We start from the raw sequence: 16,788 nt of genomic DNA, 5'->3' as shown, positions 1-16,788 counted from the left end.
TGACAGAGGATGAGATGAGATGGTTGGATGGCATCATTGACTCAATGGATGTGAGATGAGTTTGAGCAAACTCTGGGAGATAGTGAAGGACAGGGAAGCCTGGTGTGCTGCAGTCCATGGGGTCCCAAAGAGTTGGACACGACTGAGCGACTGAACAACAACAAACTCACTCTCACTCTCACCTTACCCTTCCTCTGTTCCATCACACAAGCTAAACCCTCCCAACATTCCTTAGACCCAGAGGAGTATTTGTAGACCTTAGCTACTGCCCACAACCCATCCTTCTACTGGCTATGCATCTCTGGAACTAGCCTTCAGACAGTATTACTCTGGCCAGTAGAAACTCAGTCTAATGTCTCATCTTACCCAGATGCATAATTTGATCCTAGGACCACAAGCTTTAAGTTAGATCATGTGGAGTCTATCTTTCTTCAGGTCCTACGAGAATGCCTAAATTTTATTCCTGTCATTCTGTCAACCCCACAACCCGGAAGCATCCTAACGAACCTAACCAAGGCTCCCATATACCCCCTCTATTTTCAGGGTGGTCACCCGTTGGGGTATTCTATGGTAACATCTCCACACCGTGCAACCATACTTTCATCCTGACTTTTCCCCCAGTGAGTAAACAACATTGGAACAGCACCAACCAAACTATCCAAGCAGCAGTTAAACACAAAAAAACTAGCCCTCCGAAATATCTCAGCTTTTTGGTTTTCAAACTACAGATGCCAGACAAACCCCTCTTTAATCATAGATACCGACAGTACTTTCATTTCTACAGGATGGGTCTCACTAAACATCTCTGGTCACCCCTCACTTTTTGCACAATTACTGGTCTGGGGACAAAAAAACCCCCACTTTTTAAGTCTATGCTGTTTCCAGCATCCACAGGGGCAAATTGGGACCCTCTGATCCATGTGGAGGTCGGCTGGGAGTCCCAGTAGCCAGTAACACCAAGCCCCCAATTACACTCCACTCCGACTCATATGGAGCCAGCTTACCCCCATCTCAAGGCCTCTTTTTCATGTGTGTGAGCTCAGCATACATGCGCCTGCCCCCACAGTGGAAAGGAAAATGTTCCCTGGGTTACATGCATGAAAATCTTTACCTGAAAATGTCTAATCATCTGAAGGCCTGTTAGCCCCTTATTGTTTTTTTGTTTTTCCCCAGAGCACACTGCCTAATTTCTGATTTCCACTTTGAGCTCCTTTCAGGAGGTGCTGAAGGTTAGCTGCTGCAGTGGCTATGATGTAAGTTTTGTAGAGGCAGCCAGCACGTGCCAGAGTCCAGTTGGCAGGGCCCCTTCATGGCCAAAAATTTGACCATGGTTGGGAGCATCTTATGACCATTGGTCCTATGGTGCTAGGAATGCTCGTTTGCTGGTTTGGCAGAGATTCAGCTGATAGGCAAGTCAGTGTGCTGTTACTGGATTAGGCCATGAAAGTAGCAAAAGTTCTGGACCATACCTGTCTTACTAGTAATCTCTTATGGTCCAGGAAAATATTCCCTCTGTTGCTTCTTCCCATGTCTACACTCACATTATTACAATCAGCGATCTCATGTGTGTAGTTTAATCCCTGTGTTGTGCCCACTCTTTTGTGACCCTATAGACTGTAGCCCAGCAGAGGCTCCTCTGTCTATGGCATTTCCCAGGTGGGAATACTGGAATGCATTGATATTTCCTTCTCGGGGAACTTCCCAACTGAGAATTGAACCCTCGTCTCTTGCACTGGCAGGCAGATTCTTTACCACTGAGCCACCAGGGAGGCTATTGATTTCGTATGGAACTGTATATTTATATATATACATCATCGTTTTATCAGAGGCTCAGCCACACACACTTGGTAGTGCAAGCAACAGTTTTGTAAACCAGGCAATGAAAAGAAAGGAGCCAGCAGTAGTAGTGTCAGAAGCAAGAATTTAAGAATTTTATTAGGTATAGTCCAGGATACCCTAGGTCATCTAACTTAGTCTTGTTACATAACTCTAGCCTGGTGTTAATCTCCTGGTTGTAAATGGTGAAGCATCTGCTTTTACCCGAAGGTTGATGATGAAGTTAGGCATTAGGGGGAAAAAAAAAACCCCACGACTTAGAGTATCCCTTTAATAATTTAGTTAAATATTGTTAACAGTATAACATAACAGCAAAGGACTGCCTGGGAAGTGAGTCTTAGTAGCACAGACCTTAATTAATAAACCTAGAACTTAATATTGAGTGAAACATAATTTTTTCTAAAATTATGCTTTTTTATTAAACATAGCCAACTAGTTTGTTCTTAAAATAAGTTTGGTCCACTAACCATATAGGCTTTTTTTGTATTAACTGGCATAATTTTTCAGGAGTCTCAGACTAAATTCCCAAAGGCCTCTCAATGCCAAGAAGGTCATGCCAAAGTCCTGCCATCAGATTTTTCTCTTGTATCGGTCCCCCAAATATTTTGAGATATCTGTATTTTTTAGGAGACAGTCTTTTTATTTATTTGATGAGGTTTTTCAGAACCCAAGTGTCTCTAGTTTCTGGAGGGACAAGGCAGAGAGTAAAGGAAAATGTTTTAATTTTACCCACAGGTGTAAAATGCCAAATTGTTTTAAACCATAAGTAACTTGAGGAGAAGAGCTTTTTTATATCTGGGAAAAAAAAAAAAACCCCCACAAAGATTAGAAGCCGGTAAAATATCAGACAAAAAGTCATGAAAGTTGCAACCATATTTAGCAGTTCATTTAATCCTCTGTAATTAATCTTTGTTCTGTCTATGGGGTCCCACAGAGTAGGACATGAGTGAAGCGACTTAGCAGCAGCAGCTGTTGCCCTTGCCTGATAATTGAGGATGATAGTTTAAAGAAGTTTGTAAAGTTTTTGTTAAGGCTTGTGTGATGGTCCAGAGAAGTAGAGGCCTTGCTCACTGGCGATTATAGAAAGCATATCCCAAGTGGAAGACACATTGTTAACCGTTTTTTCTGCACCGTGAGGGCATTAACCCTGTGCAGGCAAAAAAAAACAAAAAAACAAAAAAAAACAACAATGAGGTTCGTCAGGGAGCGGGGGAAAAGCCAAGCAGCTGTCGTAGATTTCCCATGGCCCTGACTGTTTGATTTACCCATTTTAAATTTCCTGACTTAGGAGTAGACTGTTGCCATGTTTTAAAGACATCAATACGGCAAAAGTCTTAATTTTTGTAGAAGAGGAATGAACTTTATCCACATGTGCCATAGTCTTCATAAACCATTGTGAAGTAATGCTTCTTTACTTTACCAAAGTAACAAAAGATTGTAAAAACAAATATAAATCACTTAAAGGTAAGGAAATTCACACAGTCTGTTATCAAAAGCCACATTCCAAGAAAACTTTGTCCTCTTAGGAGAGAGAAAACCAAATTCCAGTCTGATACCAGGTTATATTCACTGTGGTACAATAGTTATTCACTTAGTCAAAGTAACAAAAGATTTCAAAGGCAGTCAACATCTTAAGAAATCTTTACTATGCACCCTACTTTTCTTAAGCAACCATGAACTGTTCTTTATATTAGCACTCTGTAGGTTGGTAAACAGAAATCACCCAGAGCTCTTTTCTTTTCATTTTCTTTCCTTAAAAGTTTCTTCACGTAAAGTGACTTTCCCTGTTGACAAATTTGCAATAGATGTAAGAAGAATGTTATACTTATTGTTGATGATTCTTAAGACCTGTCCATATTAATTAGATTAGCAAACATTAATACCAGGTATTAATTTAACATTGAATATTTCCCAGTTCATGTGAACCTAAAATTCATTCAGCTTAATTTCTCTGTATTTAGAATTGTTTGATTTGTAAGCACTTTTCTTTAGGCCCGTTAAATTAGAACTCATTTACAAAATAACCTCAGCAATAGGATTCAAAGACAAAGATGCACACTGAGACATAGATTACTCCACATGGAAAGAGATCTCATAGTTTTCCACTTGAGATTTAAAATGTCTCTTTGCCCTTGTATTTTCTTCCTTGGCTTGGAGTTCTACTAATTTGTCCAAGACTGAAATCTCAGGCAGTGTGGGCCGTGTATGTCAAGGATGTGATAACAGTTAACTTCAGGTTTTTTCCTAGGCATGTTTCTGAAGGTCAGAAGTCTGAAAGAAGTATTTTAACAAGCTAGCTTTCTCCAATTGCACATGCAAAAAGAACCGGTTTTGTAATTTCAAAAAGGTTTCATTTTGACCAGTTTTCTCCAGAGTCTGAAGAATATTATGACCAGTCTTTCTGCATCATGACCTCATAGCTAACATTTAAATCAGAAAGTGCTCAGATTGGTTCTGATGACAGGTGCAGACTGACTGATAAGATGTTGTCCCCGGAGAGGTTGACCCTCTGGGGAGGTGGGGTCTTCGTTTGATCAGAAGAATCGGAAGGAGTAAGAAAACTTGCAGGAGTGGGGAAAGCTTGGTTTCCCTTCCTTCCTCACCACACGCCCTGAGAGGTAGGAGAAGTTAGAAGGAGATTTTTTTAGAACGTTCAGAGAGTTTTTTCAGGCTTCTGATTACAGACAGAGTAGGGGATGGGGAGATAAGGCAGCCACAGAAAGACACATACAACATGAGTCTTTCAGATTTGGATTCTGACTTCCCGCCATGAAGGAGTTTAGTGTGCCATTAAGAGGCCATTTTTCTTTGGCCCCTCAATTTGTGTTGGGGCTAGGAAAAGAAAATGAGCCTTTTCTTTTTGAGGTTTTCAGCATCAAAATTTTTTCCAGTTCCCTAGAATGTAGCTGAGAGGTGAGTCTGAGGGACTCTTCCTCCCTCTCCAAAACCCATTCTTAGCCTATATGCCATAGAATGGGGGTGCTGAGAGTCACCAGCCATAGAAAGGAATCCCTTTTGTCCCAGGGAGCCCTCCCTGAAACTGAGACACCATGTGACTAATGGCACAGATGGCCAATCACCCCAACAATCGGGTCAAACAGTGAGAGGTAGCGCCTGAGCATGCAGCTAGGGCACAAAGTGTGAGGCTAGACACCATGGGACTCGGGCAGGAAAAGATAGGAGAGAAAGAGACTACTGGAACCAACCTGGTGACTCACCCTTTGGCAATACCCTGAAACACGGAGGCACTTTTTAGAATGACTCAGAGGCAACTCCCAGACTCCTGTGAATCAATCCAGACCAAGGGAGGAAAAGTGAAAGTAACAGGGAAGACAGGCTGAGGGATCTGCTTTGTGGCTCTGCCGGGAAAGCAGCAGTCAGGGGTGAATGGGCTCAGTGCTTTGCTTGAACCCATGTGTGCCTGACATTGCACAGAAACTGTGGTGGTGGGGGCAGATGTCCTAGTAGCCTTGTCCATTCTGTGACCCCCTCTCCTGTCATGGGAGTATTCACGTGGCAGGTGCACTAAGGGCTTTTAAGTGCCTGACCTGTGCTTGCAATTTTAATTGGCCTGGTCCTCAGCTTAAGGGAGAATGGGGGAAGGAGGAAAGGAGGGCCCTCACCCTTTTGGGTGGCAGTTACTGGGGCATAGTGGACTTTGGGGCCTTTGGAACATGCCAGAGAGTACCCCTGGCCAGAGTTCCTCAATTGCTTCCACAGACACTGGCCTGTTCACAAGCGGTTTGAAGAAAAAGAAATGAGAGAAGAAAGGAGAGTAGGGGAAAACCCCCCTGAGAATCCCCATATGGGCCACTCAATGTTGTGATCTGTGCCTGGGTTGGAAAAGAATTTCCAAATACAGAGTATTTTAGAAAGGAATGAGTTCATTACGAAAAAGAGCAGAGAAAATGAGGGTGCTGCAAGCACACGGGGTGACCTCCTGACAGACCAGGGAAAGGTAACGCTTTTCGTGGGTTAGTAGCCAATTGTTATAGTCTCAAGACACGGAAAATTCCTGCCAGAAGGGTGGCATTAGATAATTGCTTAGGATGGGTACTTTTGTCTATTCTGGGGTTAGGGAGCTGGCCGGTTTACATCAGGGGAGCTCTCGCAAAGCTTGCTATGTGGCTCGGTCACGTCCCGATGCCCATGGCGCAGGGCTCCACGCCTGTGGAACCTATCGCGTTCCACATAGAGCAGTAATCAACACAGCATGAAAAAGTTATCCTTCAATAAAAAGAAAAAAAGGAGAAAAATTTGGACAAATGAAAATGTCACAGGGTGGCTATCTTGTTGATTCTCTACTGCTACATCCATCCTCTTCCCTTAGGTAGTTACCCTCATCTGAGCTTTATATTTATAGAAACGGATTTGCCCCGAGGACTGAGACATTTAAATACCATGAATATAACATATATCACTTATGAGACCCGCTTCTAAGAATCTCTTATGAAGCAATTGCTTCCTGTCTCGTTTTGTATAAATTTTGTATCTGTACATACAAAAGGCACTCAGTTACACCTGTAGTTTATAAACAGGTTGTGCTTAGGCAATTCCTATGATTTTAGTATGAGATGCTATGACATTAATACCTGGGGACCACCAGTAGTGATAGAGCAGTGATCAATGGCTCCTTGTGTATTGGTTTTAAATTAAAGATAGCATATGCCAAAGTCATTATACTTTGAATACTTCTGTTTTAGCACAACCCAAGAGAACAATGAGAATGATAGGCACAGCATGTATTAAGTGCATAACATGTTCCAGGCCCCTCTTAGGTCCCTTCTTTGGACCATCACAAAACTCCAGAAAGGTACATTTCATCTTTCAGTGTAAAATGTCATATATAACCTTGATCCTCTTAAAGCCTATGACTTTGAGCAAGATCATACTTAGCAGAGTGTTGAACTGCTGTTGATATTCACATGCCTGTAACACGGAAATTTTTATCTTCCTACAGCATCAGTTAAGGTATCTTTTATGCTATCTTCAAGTTAGGTTTATTTAACGCTAGCAAAAACATGAACTGGTAACAAAAACCTAGTACATAATCAACTAAGCAAAATGCTAATAAACTACTAAACACGTGCATACCAGTTCTAACAAGATGTGCTACAGGCACATCCATGAAACATTAGTAACCACAACATAAATAAGTAGAGGTCCTCTTGTTGGTTGGACTCTAACAGTTCCCATTATCATTGAGAGGAGTAGTAAGACTAAGACCAGATATAAAATATTAAATGCATTTAACCACACAGACGCCTTTTAAATTGCCAAGTCATTTTAGTTGAAGATAACAATTTGGGAATTAGCAGTGTGATTATTGATCATTTCTCCCAGTAAGTGCCAATGTGATTTTCTCCATTTTGTGAACTCCAGTTTTATTTACTTGGATTCAAGGGATTAATTCTCAACACTTTAATCTTCCTCTTCAAGGATATCTTTTACATAGTAAATGGCACCTATAAATGCTGCAAAGAAAAGAAGGCAAAGGCGAAGAAGCATCACAGCTAATGCTCTGTTTAGACTCAGCCTTAGACTGGCTCGAATGCCTAGTTCTCTGTCAGGTGGAGGGCCACTATCTACGCTGCCACCTGGTCCTCTCTCAGTACAGTTTGGTGGTTTCCAACCTTGCTGACAGTGACAATGTTTCTGGCTGTTGCACACCCCTCTGTAATTGCATTTCCTGACATCGCAGTCAAAACCCAGGTCTTGAAAAAAAGTACAGTTTTGGTCCTTACAGTATGCTCCTGGGCCACATGTTGCACCATCCACTACAAGCCCCATTTCTGGCACATCTGTCCCGAAGTGGGCATCATACCCAAAGCAGGTTTGCGGTGTAACATCAGGTACTATTATTTGATGAAATGTAGTGTGCTCCCCACCACCTGGAATTTCCTTCACGTCGCTACAGTGCAGCATTCCACACAGAACATCATCCTGTTCACATGCAACAGGTCTTCCTCCTCCTCGAGTCAACTTCACACCACAGTTTCCAAATCGGTCACCCCTGATATTCAATACCTCGTAGCATGATGACGCAGCCTCTCTTATGTCATAGCCAAAGAGGGCTTGACACTGTAAATCACGGTCACTACAGTTTCCCCTCATACAAACAGCTGATGGTGAGCACGGGGTTCCATCCTGGATATAAGTGTCATCTGGACAATCATGTGTCTTCCCATTACAGTATTCTGGTAGATCACAAATACCAAGAGTATCTCTGCAAATATATCCAGGATAAGCATATTTACAGTTTCTGCAACAACCTCCATAATCACAATCACTGCCAAGGCTGAGGGCACAATTGGAATTGCAGCACCGATCCTGAGTACAGTCTTTTAAGGTGCCACAGTCACATTCTTCATTGGGGTCTATCTTCTTGTCACCACATCGTCTTGCTATATAAGGAAAATTATCGTATGGTACATATGGAACACTCAAACAAACATCCCACATATGTAACCGTCGGTGAATTCTCTCAAAAGTGCAATTGCTTATCATATCTAGAAGACCAGGATTAGAATTCATGAGACAGTGTTGTCTCCGAAAACACTGACAACCTGGAACGTCATGACGACAACCCAATACATGACCCATCGAATGTGCTCCAATAGTTGCAGTTAAAAATAAGTGGTATCTTGAAGCAAATACATATGATACTCCCCAATTGGGATTGCATACTCCGTCAAAGCTGCTAGCATAGGAGGCCCCAGCAATTTTATGTCCTGTTACAAGCAACGAAGTATCATGAGGAATTTGTTCAAACCATCCAAATAATTTATATAAACCAAAATCAGATACTGCCGTTTCAACATTTCCATATTCATACAAATTCATCCTATCGTGGCCATCCCATATGCATAAAACACGTATCAAAACCTGAAGTTGACCCTGGTAATAAATGCTATGTATTATGTTATTCAAAATCACCATATTCTCTGTTATACGTGTCATATTAATGTCCTGAATATATAATGAGTGAGAAACCGTGTAGTGAACTTTTAAGGCTTTCCTGTGTGGCCACCACAGATACACAGGGCCTGCTCTAGGCATTTGAGAAATTATTGCCTCCTCATACTCCTGATTTGTATCTTTCTCTTCAGCCTCACATTTCTCATCCTCTGCTGCTGTTTTCTGTGTCACAAGCTGAGAAATCAGATGCTCAAATTTGGAAGAAGCCTCCAATGGTTTGATTTCATAAGTGAAGTCATCCAGCTGCAGCATGCCACGCAGACCCCCATAGCAGGTGTCCAGGGTGCCCATGGACCCAGGAACCCCTTCGATGTAGCTAAAGTAGTAGCAGTCTCGGGGGATATAAGGGTAGTTCTCCTGCATGGCACCTTGGTCGTTATCGGTGATAACAGGAAAATGTCTGGGCAGCAAGTTCTTCTTGACTCTCAAGTGAACCACGTGTCTTTGGCCGCTGAAGCGAATCTTGTAGGAGAGCTGGCCTTGTCTCTCAATTCCACTCACTCTGTGGGACACCTTCCTGGGAATCACAATTTCAGAAGAAGTGAAGCGCCATCCTGGTGGGTCATGGGAACAGCAGGTTGGAAACAGGAATAGCCAGAGCAGAGGCAGCCAGAGATCACCTCTCAGGTGGGCCTGGGTGCAGGCACACCCCATGAGTGAGGAAGTGTGTGACCAAAGAAAATGCACTGCGGTGGGAGGCAGGCAAGACTATCCCTGGAGCAGCAACTTTTAGACAGCAGGCTAGTCCTGAGGAGAGCAGAGACAGACTGGAGGCTGGGCAGCCCCAGAGGTGGGGGAGGGAGGGGAAGCTCTTACATAACAATGTGTCCTCATGAAGGGGAGGGGCTGTGCCAAGTGGTGCTAGGGGTCCTAACACAGGGGGGTTAGGGAAGACAAAACATGGCAGAAATGAGGAAAACAGAGTGCATATCTGGGCTGAGTGGTTCCATGGTCCTTTGGAAAAGTCACAGGGGGAGAATCAGGGGGTTTGGTGCAAATTTGAGACAGTGATTGACTTTTTGCCCTCAAACCAAAATGAGACAAGGCTTCAATTTGTAATGAAAATACGAAATGGAGAAGAGAGTGGAAGCTTCTTTCAGTCAGACTTTTGAGGAGAGAATCAAATTCTTTCATACTTTACAAACGTGGGATGTGTTGGGGGTGATGAGTGGAACAAAACAATAGTGTCCTGAGTAGAAATGTTAGGGTGGATAATAGTTCCTTATAAAGTTAAAATTATGCCGGCCCTGTGTCTTGGTGATTCTAGCCATAGGAAGTTACCACAATGATTCTATATACATATTCATAACAGCATTATGCTTGAATTTATTCCACAGACTGGAAACAAGCAAACAGTACTGGACAGATGAATGGCAGACACACGGGGCTATTCATTCAGTGGGAAAATCCTCAGTAAATCTGAACAAGTTTCTGGTATGTGTACGATCGTGGATGTATCTCATAGATAATATGATAACAGAAAGAAAGCAGACCAAAGAAGCTGTACATAGGACTTCCTTTGTACGACGTTCTGGAATCACATCAGATCAGTCGCTCAGTCGTGTCCAACTCTTTGCGAACCCATGAATCACAGCACTCCAGGCCTCCCTGTCCATCACCCACTTCCGGAGTTCACTCAGACTCACGTCCATCAAGTCAATGATGCCATCCAGCCATCTCATCCTCTGTCGTCCCCTTCTACTCCTGCCCCCAATCCCTCCCAGCATCAGAGTCTTTTCCCATGAGTCAACTCTTCGCATGAGGTGGCCAAAGTGCTGGAGTTTCAGCTTCAGCATCATTCCTTCCAAAGAAATCCCAGGGCTGATCTCCTTCAGAATGGACTGGTTGGATCTCCTTGCAGTCCAAGGGACTCTCCAGAGTCTTCTCCAACACCACAGTTCAAAAGCATCAATTCTTCAGCGCTCAGCCTTCTTCACAGTCCAACTCTCACATCCATACATGACCACAGGAAAAACCATAGCCTTGACTAGCCGAAACTTTGTTAGCAAAGTAATGTCTCTGCTTTTGAACGTGGTATCTAGGTTGGTCATATCATTCCTTCCAAGGAGTAAGCGTCTTTTAATTTCATGGCTGCAGTCATCATCTGCAGTGATTTTGGAGCCCAGAAAAATAAAGTCTGACACTGTTTCCACTGTTTCCCCATCTATTTCCCATGAAGTGGTGGGACTGGATGCCATGATCTTCGTTTTCTGAATGTTGAGCTTTAAGCCAACTTTTTCACTCTCCACTTTCACTTTCATCAACAGGCTTTTGAGTTCCTCTTCACTTTCTGCCATAAGGGTGGTGTCATCTGCATATCTGAGGTTATTGATATTTCTCCCGGCAATCTTGGTTCCGGTTTGTGTTTCTTCCAGTCCAGCGTTTCTCATGATGTACTCTGCATATAAGTTAAATAAACATGGTGACAATATACAACCTTGATGAACTCTTTTTCCTATTTGGAGCCAGTCTGTTGTTCCATGTCCAGTTCTAACTATTGCTTCCTGACCTGCATACAGATTTCTCAAATGGCAGGTCAGGTGGTCTGATATTCCCATCTCTTTCAAAATTTTCCACAGTTTACTGTGATCCACACAGTCAAAGGCTTTGGCATAGTCAATAAAGCAGAAATAGATGTTTTTCTGGAAATCTCTTGCTTTTTCGATGATCCAGTGGATGTTGACAATTTGATCTGTGGTTCCTCTGCCTTTTCTAAAACCAACTTGAACATCAGGAAGTTCACGGTTCACATATTGCTGAAGCCTGGCTTGGAGAATTTTGAGCATTACTTTACTAGCGTGTGAGATGAGTGCAATTGTGCAGTAGTTTGAGCATTCTTTGGCATTACCTTTCTTTGGGATTGGAATGAAAACTGACCTTTTCCAGTCCTGTGGCCACTGCTGAGTTTTCCAAATTTGCTGGCATATTGAGTGCAGCACTTTCACAGCATCATCTTTCAGGATTTGGAATAGCTCCACTGGAATTCCATCACCTCCACTAGCTTTGTTCGTAGTGATGCTTTCTAAGGCCCACTTGACTTCACATTCCAGGATGTCTGGCTCCAGGTCAGTGATCACACCATCGTGATTATCTGGGTCGTGAAGATCTTTTTTATATAGTACTTCTGTGTATTCTTGCCATCTCTTCTTAATATCTTCTGCTTCTGTTAGGTCCATACCGTTTCTGTCTTTTATTGTGCCCATCTTTGCATGGAATGTTCCCTTGGTCTCTCTAATTTTCTTGAAGAGATCCCTAGTCTTTCCCATTCTGTTGTTTTCCTCTATTTCTTTGCATTGATCACTGAAGAAGGCTTTCTTATCTCTTCTTGCTATTCTTTGGAACTCTGCATTCAGATGTTTATATCTTTCCTTTCTCCTTAGCTTTTTGCTTCTCTTCTTTTCACAGCTATTTGTAAGGCCTCCCCAGACAGCCATTTTGTTTTTTTGCATTTCTTTTCTATGGGAATGGTCTTGATCCCTGTCTCCTGTACAATGTCATGAACCTCATCCCATAGTTCATCAGGCACTCTATCTATCAGATCTAGGCCCTTAAATCTATTTCTCACTTCCACTGTATAATCATAAGGGATTTGATTTAGGTCATACCTGAATGGTCTAGTGGTTTTCCCTACTTTCTTCAATTTAAGTCTGAATTTGGTAATAAGGAGTTCATGGTCTGAGCCACAGTCAGCTCCTGGTCTTGTTTTTGCTGACTGTATAGAGCTTCTCTATCATTGGCTGCAAAGAATATAATCAATCTGATTTCGGTGTCGACCATCTGGTGATGTCCATGTATAGAGTCTTCTCTTGTGTTGTTGGAAGAGGGTGTTTGTTATGACCCGTGCATTTTCTTGGCAAAACTCTATTAGTCTTTGCCCTGCTTCATTCCGTATTCCAAGGCCAAATTTGCCTGTTACTCCAGGTGTTTCTTGACTTCCTACTTTTACATTCCAGTCCCCTATAATGAAAAGGACATCTTTTTTGGGTGTTATTTCTAAAAGGTCTTGTAGGTCTTCATAGAACCGTTCAACTTCAGCTTCTTCAGCATTACTGGTTGGGGCATAGACTTGGATTACTGTGATATTGAATGGTTTGCCTTGGAAACGAATAGAGATTATTCTGTCGTTTCTGAGATTGCATCCAAGTTCTGCATTTCGGACTCTTTTGTTGACCATGATGGCCACTCCATTTCTTCTGAGGGATTCCTGCCTGCAGTAGTATATATAATGGTCATCTGAGTTAAATTCACCCATTCCAGTCCATTTCAGTTCGCTGATTCCTAGAATGTCAACATTCACTCTTGCTATCTCTTGTTTGACCACTTCCAATTTGCCTTGATTCATGGACCTGACATTCCGGGTTCCTATGCAATATTGCTCTTTACAGCATTGGACCTTGCTTCTATCACCAGTCACATCCACAGCTGGGTATTGTTTTTGTTTTGGCTCCATCCCTTCATTCTTTCTGGAGTTATTTCTCCACTGATCTCCAGTAGCATATTGGGCACCTACTGACCTGGGGAGTTTCTCTTTCAGTATCCTATCATATTGCCTTTTCATACTGTTCATGTGGTTCTCAAGGCAAGAATACTGAAGTGGTTTGCCATTCCCTTCTCCAATAGGACTTCCTTTGTACGAGGTTCTGGAATAGTCCAAAATAATGTACGGGGAATCAAATTTTAATCAGTGCTTTCCTGATATAAGGGAATGGAGGGATGGAGGGAACTTTCTGGAGTGATGGGAAACTTCTGAATCTTGACTGGGGTGTGTTCAAGATGAAGGTTTCCCTCCAGGGTCCACATGTTGAAATCCGACCCCCCGCCCCAGGTGATGGTATTAGCAGCTGGGGTCTTCGGGAGGTGATTGGTGCTTTTACAAGAGGCCTCAGAGAGATCCTTCAAGCCTTCTGCCCTGTGTGTTTACAGTGAGAAGGTGCATCTGTGAACCAGGAAAGGGTTCTCCAGACACTAAATTTGCTGGCGTCTTGATCTTGGTCTCACTAGCCTCCAGAACTATGAGAAATATTTTTGTTTATTACCCACCCAGACTAAGGTATTTTATTATAGTATTCTCAACACACTAAGACAGGATGGTACTTACCATCCTGTCAAACCTCAACAAGCTGCATGATTAAATCTGAGTATTTTATTGTATATGCTGAGCATACCTCGAAAAGTTGATTCACTTAAAAAGTTCTGACTTGAGCTTTTTTTTAGTTCCTTACAGAATAATGAATCATAATCTCTTTCATACATCTTTCTGCTTTCAAAAATCATTTCTGCATTGAATTGCCTGTAAATGAACTCAACTCAAACTAAGGAAGTTACCATGAGCAATTTATGTCGCCTGATTTCTCTTTTTGTGGGTCATATCTTGACGTTGGAACCAGTAATAAGGACATTAACATTTAGAAGAGAAGACTGTCCTATTGCATAAATGTGATGTATGCAACACTGAAGGATTTTTTAAAAATTAGTGCCCTCAGGAATATTCAAAAAATACAAGTATGCTTGAACTCAGCTTGAAGTCAATTCACCATGAAAAGAATAGGTGATTTCCTATTTTTTAACTGAAGTGTAATTGAGTTATTGTATTGTTTTCAGGTATACAGCATAGTGATTCAATATTTTTATGGATTATATTCACTGAAAGTTGCTATCCTTTAAATATCTGATGCCAGATGCCACTCTCTTTTGCCTCCAAAGTTTCCACAGAAAAGTCAGCTGATGGCCTTTTGATTTAGTGTTTTCCTTTTCTTCTTCTATATACCCAGGTGTGGAGTTGCTGGATCATGTGGTGAATTTACTTTTAATTTTCTGGTAATCCTCCCTACTGTTTTCCTTAGTGTACCGATTTACATTCCTAACAACAGTGCACAATGCTTCCCTTTCCTCTGTATCCTCACTAACACTTGTTATCTTTTTGATGATAGCTCTTCTGAGAGGTTCATGAAGTCATATCTCATTGTAGTTTTGATTTAAATTTCCTTAATGATTAGCGATGTTCAACACCTTTTCATATGCATATTGGCCATGTGTGTGTCTTTCTTGGAGAAATGTCTATCCAGGTCTGCCCATTTTCTAATTGGGTCGTTTGGTTTTCTATTTGATATTGAGTTATTATATACTTTGCATAATAATCCCTTATCCATCATTGCACCTCCAAATAATTTTTCCCATTCAGTAGATTGAGTTGTAGTTTTGTGAATAGTTTACTGTGCTCTGCAAAAGCTTTTAAGTTTAATTAGGCCCCCTTTATTTATTTGTGCTTTTTTTTTTTTGCCTTAGGAGACAGATCCAAAAGAATAATGCTGTGATATTTTTCAAGGAGTGTTATGCTCATTTTCTCTTCTAAGAGTTTTATGGTTTCCGGTTTACATCTTTAGTCCATTTTGAGTTTATTTTTGTATACGGGGTGAGGAAATGCTCTTGTTTGGTGTACACACAGAAAAGTTGCTCAGTCACGTCTGACTTTTTGCTACCCCGTGGACTATACAGTCCATGGAATTCTCCAGGCAAGAATACTGGAGTGCGTAGCCTTTCCCTTCTCCAGGGGATCTTCCCAACCCAGGGATCGAACCCAGGTCTCCCGCATTGCAGGCGGATTCTCTACCAACTGAGCTGTCAGGGAAGCCCATTGCCAAAGCCCTTGACAAAAGTTTTGCTCTGCATTACTCCTGGAGGCCTCAATCCTCAGGAAAGGGAGAAAGAGCCAATCATTTCCTCAAAACATTCTCGAAAAACTAATCCGGGAAACTTCACAAGTTTGGGTAACCCTGTTACCTATTGCCCTCCTTAGCAGTAGAATAACTCCAAAGTATCCCTCGGATTGAGTCCATATACATTCTTTCTAACATCAGACCTCCTTATGGACAGGGAAGCCCTAGGGCTATAGTATTATGTAACCAAACTCTCAGTGTTCTAACAGGCCATTAGGGAATTTGGCCCAGAAGCCAACCCTCCTAGCCCTCATTCAGCCATTCTATATCAACTTGGGGATAGAGTCCTTAATGGAACTTGGAAGGACAGTTCTCCCAAGTCCCAGCTGGTTCCTATTTGAAAGGGACTTCTTCCAGTCTTCCTTTCCTCACCTACAGCCATCAAGGTTTCAGGAATCTCCAGCCGGATTCACCACTTTGGTGGGGGGAGCCTTGGAAACTGCCCTCTGAAGACTCAGGCACTCCAGCATCCTACGCCTCTGAACCACTTGAAGACCTTAAATTCCTCTTCAAAAGGACCAAAGATAAGTAACAATCGAACTCTTTAAATAAATACATGATCAACTGCCCATGTTGTGCTGCTGATATCGTGATTGTCCTTTCTTTCTTCCAGTCTTGTGCCCTCCTGTGAATGATCTTGTCTCACACCTGTGGTACCTAACCTTGGTTGTCTGGTCTTTCTGAGGCCTACACCAGGCATCATTCTTGACTAAATGCCCCTCAAACTCACCGTTGGGCTCCAGAATCACTGAGGACCGTGACTGAAGCCATGAAATTAAAAGACACTTGCTTATTGGAAGAAAAGCTATGACAAACCTAGACAGTGTATTAAAAAGCAGAGACATCACTTTGCCAACAAAAGGTTGTATAGTCAAAGCTATGGTTACTCCATTAGTCACGTACAGTCACGTATGTGAGAGATGAAACATAAAGAAGGCTGAGTGCCGAACGCCTGATGCTTCTGAACTGTGGTGCTGGAGAAGACTGTTGAGAGTCCCATGTTCAGACCAGTCAGTTCTAAAGGAAATCAACCCTGAATATTCACTGGAAGGATGCTGAAGCTGAAGCTCCAGTACTTTGGCCATCTGACATGAAGAGCCGACTCACTGGAAAAGACCCTGATACTGGGGAAGATTGAGGGTAGGAGGAGAAAGGGGTGACAGAGGATGAGATGAGATGGTTGGATGGCATCATTGACTCAATGGATGTGAGATGAGTTTGAGCAAACTCTGGGAGATAGTGAAGGACAGGGAAGCCT

At 42.3% G+C, this 16,788-nt stretch overlaps 1 long non-coding RNA gene across 1 annotated transcript; it reads left to right on the top strand.

Moving 5' to 3' along the window:
• Positions 1-8,808: 8,808 nt before the first annotated feature.
• LOC123464666 lies at positions 8,809-16,099 on the top strand. The gene is made up of 2 exons (XR_006639682.1): positions 8,809-10,248; positions 15,924-16,099. It is a non-coding gene; the product is annotated as an uncharacterized LOC123464666 (long non-coding RNA).
• The last annotated feature ends 689 nt before the right edge of the window (positions 16,100-16,788 follow it).

This window comes from Bubalus bubalis, chromosome 11, assembly GCF_019923935.1.
Source record: "Bubalus bubalis isolate 160015118507 breed Murrah chromosome 11, NDDB_SH_1, whole genome shotgun sequence".
Classification (NCBI taxonomy): domain Eukaryota; kingdom Metazoa; phylum Chordata; class Mammalia; order Artiodactyla; family Bovidae; genus Bubalus; species Bubalus bubalis.
Note: the sequence above shows the minus strand (reverse complement) of the source record. Positions and strands in the feature narration are given on the sequence as shown.